Here is a 9073-nt window from a genome sequence, read left to right as displayed (position 1 = left end):
TGCTCTACAACATTCACAGCTTGAGATTTATCATGCAATAAGTAAAGATAACAGTAACATGAAAAATCATCAATAAAGGTGATAAAATATTTTTCTCCTCCAAAAGTTGGAACGTCGAAGGGTCCAAAAATATCTGTATGTATTATTTCAAGGAGTTCTGAACTTCTTGTGGCACCTTTCTTTGTGTGTTTTTTCATCTTGCCTTTAATACAATCCACACAACTTTTATAATCGGTAAAATCAAGGTTCTGTAGAATCCCATCTTTTACCAATCGTTGAAGCTTTTCACGAGATATATGTCCCAACTTCTTATGCCACAAGAATGAGGAATTACCCTCAACATGTTCAGTTCTATCATTATGATGCATGGTTAAATAGGTTCCAGGTATTGATGATGAAGATAAATTTAACTTATAAAGACCATCAGAAAGATAACCAGAACCAATAACTTTAAAATCTTTAAACAAACTAAAACATCCATTTGCAATTTGAAATTGAAAACCTTGTCTATCTAGTTGAGAAACTGAAATTAAATTGCGAGAAATAGTTGGAACATAAAGAGTGTTTTCCAAATCAAGAAAGTATCCATGATCTAGAATCAAACGATAAGTGCCTATAGAATTAACTGGGGCTTTATTGCCATTGCCCATAAAAAGGAAGTTTTCATTCTGGTTTGTGATTTGGGTTGAAAGGTATCCCTGCATCGAATTAGAAACATGAACATTAGCACCAGAATCAAACCACCATGATAAAGAAGATTCTTTAATAGTCAAATTTGTTTCAAAATAACTTACGAATCCCAAAGGATTACCTTTCTTTTCGAACCATTTTTGACGCTTAGTGCAATCTTTCTGAAAATGACCAGGTTTCTTACAGAAACGACACTTATTGTCATCTTGTTTTGCCTTCTTCTTTTCAGGTTGACCAGAATTACTCTGTGGTGCTCCCTTATTACCCTTTGCAGGCTTACGCTTATTGTTCACTCCTCGGTTGACAAAATGCGCTTGATTTAGACCTTGCTGGTTTAGCATAGCTTCCTCTTGAACCAACATGTTTTCCAATTCATTTGCAGTCCACTTTTCCTTAATAGTGTTGTAATGCACTTGAAAGCAGCATATTGGGGTGGGAGCGAGTTGAGAATGAATTGGAAAAGAAAGTTCTCATCCACAGTTAATTTCATCTCAGTAAGCTTAGCAGCAATGCTACGCATTTCTATCACGTGCTGGTGCATTGACCTGATACCGGTATACTTCATGGTTGTCAGATCAGCCATCAACTTCCCAGCTAGAGACTTGTCCGCTGTCTTAAAGCATTCCTTTACGATTTCCATAAAGTCCTTAGCATTTTTAGGTTCGGGAAGCGATCCTTTAATGTTTGCATCAATGTGCATTCGCATCAGCTGTATGCTCAGCCTGTCACTTCTCTCCCACTTTTTTAAGAGATCCTTATCTTCAGGGGTACTCTTATCATTCATAATTGGCTTTTCAATTAGGAGAGCAAGGTCATTATCCTGCACACCCAAAGTGAACTCAACATTCTCTTTCCATTCTGAGAAGTTGGTGCCATTGAAGAATGGGATAGAAGAAGTATACGAATGCAAATACTTAGAACTAGAAGCTGTAAAACATGACAAAGATACACAAAGTCAAATTCACACATATACAAATTAAGAAACTCCTGTGGGTAGAATCTTAAATAAAACAACAATCATGTCATAAAGTCATAAAACATTCGCACATATATAAGCAAGCAAAGACAAACATCTGTGGACATTATGCCTTTCATGGTTACATACATAATCATAATATTTATTCAAACATGTGAATTAGAGTTACCTGTGGGTAACTTTTCATTCTAATATGTATGACTAAATAGCTAATTTCTTTATGTTTATATATACAAACACTTGAACAAACATCTCCTATGAGTGATAGTTATTCTTATGTGATTGCACAAAACAATGTTGACTTACAATGACATGTTAATATAGCATAATACTTTAGTATCACTGTGGCGATAGCTAAAGAGCATACAATTCATACACTTTGGTGATCTAAAACATGTTATAGTTATTACCACACAAGGGCTATACATGTTCATATCAAAAAACCAAAATAAAAAAAATCAAAAGTCAAAGTCAACATGCGAAAGTCAGCAGTCAAAGTCAATGACGAAAGTCAACATTTGAATGTCAAAAGTCAAACAGTCAAGTCAACGATAAAAGTCAAACACTCAGTCAAAGTCAACAGTCAAAGTCAAAGTACAGTCAAGTCAACGACGGAAGTCAAGCAGTCAGTCAAGGTCGGACAGTCAAACAGTCAAAGTCAGACATTATGGTCAACAGTTTTCTTAATGTCAAACCAAGAAGATTTTAAAAAAAACTTATGGGCTTGTCCAAAACAAAACCCAACATACATTTCATGTTTATGTTATAGTTAAGAAATATTAAACCAAGCCCAATAAACTTTCATAAACATCATAGTGAGCCCATACACATAAACTTTCATTTTTCATAAACGTTTCATCTTCACATACCCGTAGCCGCATACTTCGCATTTTAAACAAACGTTTTGAATACTTTACGCATGAATCAAAAAAAAAAGACTTTTATTCATGAACTAATCACATCATCATGTTATATCACGTCAAGCAAAAAAAATCATACGAGATCATATCATCTTCAATCGGATGAAACAACACATCAAATCTTTCTTATATGTTATAAATCCAATAATCATAGAAATATATCAAGCTATTACAGGTGAGCCCATATTATAATTAACAGGATCTTAAAAAAAATAAAAAAATAAAATAAATATATATATATATATAACCGCATGATTTATTTGCTCAATCAATCAAAATTGAATATCAATTAAGTAAGACAAAATATTCATATTTATAAATGGTATATAAACATAAATATTAATAATCAAACAGACATACTATTGATTGATATAAACACAACAATTACACACAAACATCAAGGAAAATCATGGAGTTCTAAACCAGGCTCGATGTCAAATATAAGTATTATTTTATATATATACATAACTATATATAATGGTTAGATCTTGAACAAACATGATAATCACATCATAAGCATAGTTGTGTTAAAAATTAAGAGTACCTGAGGATGCCATTGATTGAATCCAATATGTCCTCCAAGAACACTCCTAGCACAGAATAGTTGTAGAACTTTTGGTTTCTCCTTCTTGACCCCTTTTTGTGTAATGAAATAATAATAATTCATAAACTCTATTCTGATGGTAATAGAGTTCCTTTTATAGGTAGAAGGAGGACCAAGGTTCATAGGATTAAAATTAACATTCAATCTCATCCGTCCATCAAGGAAGAGGGAATATGAAAGGATCCCAAAATATTCTTACATTAATATTTAGCATCAAGAATATATTTATATATGTATAAATATTCTCACATTACATATTTAGCATAATTCATAATTAACCAAGTTATTACATAGACCAAGAGTATATTTATATGCGTATAAATATTCTTACGATTATAGGGTAGATTAAGTATTCTTATTAACATAATAGTTTAGCAGGACGAAAAATATGAACTTTAGCATCAAGGTATATGGATGTCATCTCCTCCATTAGCTCCATGATTATTACATCTCCTACTACCAAATCATTATCTTTCAGAAATGGTCCAACTCCAACAGTTTTTTTGATCAGAATTGAGATATTTATTAAAAGATAAAGAATGTACAAATAATCTACCAGAGGTAGAACAAAGCAAAATACAACAGATTACAGAAAGACCGTACTCCAATGATGAACAGTGTAAGAGAAGTTCAAATGAATTCTATTACCTACACTAGCAGCCCACATTAGCACAAGAGATTTAACCTGTAAACACAAGTCGTCATCAGTTTTGTACACATAATTATTTTCAAAAGTGCGGCAGTTTCTTTCCCTCCATAAAATCCAAACCACAGCTGCCGGAATAAGATTCCAAACACTTTTACTATGAGTAGAATAATGATCGTTCTGCCAGGTCCTTGCTAGGTTAACCATTGAGTTAGGGAATACCCATGCCCATTGATCCATTGGTGTAACAGTGGACCATATCTTATGAGCCACCTTACAATGTATGAAAACATGATCTTGAGATTCATTACTGTCTCCACAGAGAATGCAAGAACTATGAATATCCATCCCTTTGTTTTGCATCATATCTTTCGAATTCAACTTTCCAACTCCAACAGTTAATCTTCCTTTGTTATTCTTTGGGAAATTCAGTAGCCACTGTCCTTCTTTTTCCTCAGTTTGAGCTTTAATTCTCTTTCCAAGGCTAAACAAGTGAGTCTGATCGAAGGAAGCGGGTATTGGCTGCCAAAAAAAAAAATATCACAAGTAAACCACTATATTACTAAAGAGTCTCAACTTATTAATCATTTAATTTAAAGAATATGTTGATGCTTAATTAATCAACATGCTTGGATAATACTAGATTTTGAAGGAATATGATCAACTTACCAAGTATTTGTGAGTGATGTAAGATGGTTGTAAAACAATTGTGAAAAAAGGGTTTTCGGACTGGAACGCATCGCCCATTTCCGTTGCTGTTTGCCGTCTCCTACTCATTGCTATATTCTCATCTTTGGTCTTCTTCGAATGATTTTTTTCCTTACATTTCTTCTCGTTCTTCTTAAGATCTGTGACTTCTTCTTCCTCAGATGACGAACACAACCATGATTTATCTTCATCTTCTTCTTCTTTTTCTTTACTACTCGTCTGGATTTCAGATGGTACTTGTGCTTTTGGTTTGTCTTCAAGTACTCTTGAGCTGCTCCTAAGAGGTGGTTTTGGTTGTTTTGAAACCACTTTCTTAGGTATTCTAGAAATCAAAACACTAGATTCACAGTTCATAATTTTTCGAGAGAGAATGCAACAAATTTATGAAAAAAGAGCGAATCAAGAAGGTTCGGGAATTTTGTAAAAGTTTTTGAATAGTTGAAAACTGAAAGGGTTTGCTGGTTCTTGCTGGTAGGTTTTTATTTTTCCAAAGGGTTATAAAGAAGTGACAAGAACGTACTGCCTTCAATGAACAGATAATGACTAGGAGTAGAGCTGTCAATTTATAACCCGGCTTGTGGGTTGACTCTAACCCGGCTTGTTTCAACCCGGTCCGGCTTGGCTTGTTGTCTAAACGGGCCGAGTTAGGGTTGGCATATATAACCCTATTAGAATACAAGTCGGGCTAGGGCCAATCCGCGGGTTACCCGTCAACCCGTCAAAATTAATAAATATATCCCTCAATCCCACCAACTCTTTAAAATTCATGATTTGCAAACATATATTAGAATTAGTTAATTTTAAATCAATAAATAAAGCTAATTTTGGATCTACCCAAACAAATATAACAATTTTTAGATTTTAAATAATCAATCAATAAATTAAATTACAACTTAGATTCATCAATCACATATTTATTCAGGATGTCCTAAATTGATAAAAAGACTAGCATAATTTAAACAGTGAGTTAGTCTTACTCACATTAATTTAAACTTATAAAATGATAAAAAAAAAAAGCAAAATGCTTAGTTGATGTTAGGGTTCTCTGCCTAAGAAAACTAAAGCGCCGTAACCGGCTATATCGTTGATTAAGTGGCAATAAAAACGTCCACTTTACAACTCAGTGGTGGGGCTTCTAGTTAAACACCAAATTGATCTAGGTTCGACCTTTACTAAATGAATAATCCTAAACAATCCTAAATTTTAAATTTAATTTTTAAATTGATAACATTAACAAGCCAACCCGCCAACCCGTCAGGGTTGACCCGTCTAGGGCTAGGGTTGGGGTTTTGAGCTTGTTCGTGAATAATACTAGGGCTAGGGTTGACCCTAACCCTAGTACGGGTTGGCAAGCTAGGGACGGGTTGACCTTAGCTTGGCCCGTTTGACAGCTCTAACTAGGAGCCAACTAATGTCAGACTCCCATAACTTCATTAAATAATTTCGACCAGTAAATATTTATTATTAGTCGTTGATCAACAAACTACGGGAAAATTGGGAAAATACTCCATATTTCGATGCTCATAGGAAAAATGCTCCATGGAAAAAAATTATGAAAAAATGCCCCACCATCAAGTGTTCCATCCAAATGGTCAATATCGTGATATTGACTGGTCAATATATCTTCCGACGAGATATTGTCAGTAGGGTAAATTACCTATCTGTCCTTTACCACACGTATAATCACTTCTTCTCTTCTCCACGTTTATTCATTTTCTTCTTCTCGACAAAAAAAAAAAAAAAAAACCAGAGACACGAATGGAGAATTGCAGTGAGGGATTATACGGTGAAGAATTAGTTATAGTTTTGTGTTTATGCGAGTTGGTTGTTTCGTAAAGTCAAAGGAAGACAAAACCAGAGACGTAAATCAATCGAAGAACATGAAGATAAAGGGAAGATGAAGAGTCGAAGTTATCGATCGCAATAAACCGTAAGTTCATGAAACCCATTTCTAGTTTGCATCGTTTTGCTGAAATTTCCATTCGAATCTGAGTTATTATGCTTCGGTTGACAGTAGGTTTTTCTTGATTTATGGAAATTTTGAAAATTAGGGTTTTAATAGGTGAAATACGGGTAACTACAACATGAATGGTTAAACTTGAAGGATGTAAACTTGATAGGTGCTGTAATCAAAGTTTGATTTGATTAAATTTGTTTGTACTGATATTAGGATTTTCAGAGGTTGAATCAATCATCAGAAGAAGAATTAGGCCAAAAATTAGGATACATTGTGGGAAAATAAAATTTCCATTGAAGAGAACCAAATGAAACGCACGGGAGAAATTAAAAATTAGGTTACCCACTAATGCCGTAGGTGCTCTTGGATATGTAGTTCTGGGGTTCTTTTTCTTTTTAATTGATTTTTGTGTTCATGTATCGGATTCATGGAAATTTAAAGATTAGTTTTGTATCTTAGTTGTCAATCCTGGTTTTGAAAAGTGCAGCTTTCTACGTTGGATTCACGGTTTATTCTGGTCAATTTAATTGAGGCAAGTCCATATATACTCTTTAGTAAAACAGATACAGAAATCTGCTTATTTCTGGTTGAATAAGTTCATATAGGCAAGTTCATGGACTGCTGTTGTTAATGTGCTTGGGGCAGCTGTTACTTTCTGGCACAATCATATTGCTACTTGAATTCAGAAGTGACTCTAATCTGAAATAATTCTCAAGACAGAGCTTGCTTATAATGTTAATAGGAATGCATATACACACATTATTGCTTATTTCTTTGGTTAATGGGGAGTCACTCGCTCCCACTAACCACTTTTGATTCCACTAGGTTACATGATTGATAAGAGTCGGCAACATTTTGTCCTACAATTTGCTTTGCATTTTTAACTCATATGACATTCTAGTCCAAAAATCTTATTGCATTTAATTTTCAGAAGTGGCATAATCATTTGTTATGTTCTTCCCTTTTGGTCTCAATCATATCTTGTGGCTTATATGTTAAGAGTTTGGACGGAACTCTATTTATTGAGGGTCGCGTAGGCATTCTTATTCTGAGCATTTTCAGCTTGAGCGACGGCGTGCAGTGTATTGTGCTAGAGTCGGGCATGGAGTGAATTGTCCAAATCCGTGCCCGAAAGCGGAACTACCTAATGAAAGCTCAGGTTTAGAGGTTCTTTTTCAAGTACTGATTTCATCCCTTTCCAGAGGTGTGCAAGGGAAGGAGTTTAATTTGGTGGTAGAATTAGTAAATTTTCCGAAGTAATCAGATGTCAGATTCCCGCACCTTTGATTTCACATGCTAAATTCTCTTATAGACAGAACTCCCGCGAAGTTTAAAAAGTAGATTCTGGATTACTGTGAAGTTTAGACATTTAGTTGCTTATTTAAAGGTTTCAAGTCTTAGTTATTATGTGATTTGCGACTGTAGTGTAAATACGGGAAACATAAGATGGATACCGATGATCCATAGGTTACCAATTAATTAGCAGTTTAAGGGAGTGAGGCGTGCACGCAATTATGCACAAATTTGATACAATATATGATTTCTGGGGTTCTAGTGTCTCAATTGAGGGCTTATCATTTGTGCACATGGTGGTGTTGGTCTTTCTAGCCGCTGTTATTTTTAATGCAAGGTAAAATGATGTATTTTTAGTTTTCTAAGCTTGGGCTTCCATAACCTTGCTTTTTGGTGTTACACTATGCAATTGATGGTTAATATATATGGGATAGTTCCCTAAGTTCCATTTACATCGATATATAAGGGTATGTTCCCTAAGTTTGTATTCATGGAGATGTATAGGAATGTGTTTCAAGTTGCTTTCATGAGTTGTGGTTAGGATATGTCACTGATGTTTAAGTTTCCTTTCTTTATTCGTCGATGTTCATATTTTTGTCAGAAACATTTGATGTACATTTCCTTTGTTTATTCCTCACTGTTCATATCTTTTTCAGAAACATTTGGTCTACATTTCCCTTAATGTTTATGTTACTGAATGATTTACTAAATCTCATGATGTTTTCATTATTGGTTAATTAAGTTTAAATTACCGAAATTCTTATTAGCGTTTAAACGTGGAGCTTTTAGAAAACTTGCTTCGAGTCCGACTCCTGTGGATAAATTTTCAGGTTTTATAGATCGGAAAGAGCTTCCTTGATTTCCAGTTTTTTAATGGATTTGTAGAGAGCTTGCAGCTGATGCAGATTTGCGTTTTTATTTGTTCATTGTTGCCAAGATCTTATAGTAGAGAGTGGGATCGCAAGAAATTTCCCTTATAAGCATTTTATCTCTTTGAGTTCCTGTACATGATGTATACTTCCTAAGCTGATTCTGTAAAACCTTACTTGTTCAATTTCCCAATCCTGTTACTAGTCAAAATGGTTTATCAGATTATCAGTAGTCTTTATTATAAAACAGTATTTATTATAAAAAAAGAAAAGAAAATAACTATTAAAAATATTCTCCATCCTCAGCCGTTCATAGTCTCCAGATTGAGATGTGGCCCAATCTGGCGGACGGGACACACAGATAATAAAATAAAAAGGTGGGTGATAAGATAATAGGAACGAGATCTAAT

General features: G+C 34.3%; 1 long non-coding RNA gene across 1 annotated transcript; it reads left to right on the top strand.

Moving 5' to 3' along the window:
- Nucleotides 1–6281: 6281 nt before the first annotated feature.
- LOC113347621 lies at nucleotides 6282–8246 on the top strand. Its single transcript, XR_003359142.1, has 2 exons — nucleotides 6282–6474; nucleotides 6715–8246. It is a non-coding gene; the product is annotated as an uncharacterized LOC113347621 (long non-coding RNA).
- The last annotated feature ends 827 nt before the right edge of the window (nucleotides 8247–9073 follow it).

The sequence above is a fragment of the Papaver somniferum genome, chromosome 2 (genome assembly GCF_003573695.1).
Source record: "Papaver somniferum cultivar HN1 chromosome 2, ASM357369v1, whole genome shotgun sequence".
Classification (NCBI taxonomy): Eukaryota; Viridiplantae; Streptophyta; class Magnoliopsida; order Ranunculales; family Papaveraceae; genus Papaver; species Papaver somniferum.
The sequence above is the reverse complement of the archived record's forward strand: the minus strand, read 5'-3'. Positions and strand labels throughout refer to the sequence as shown.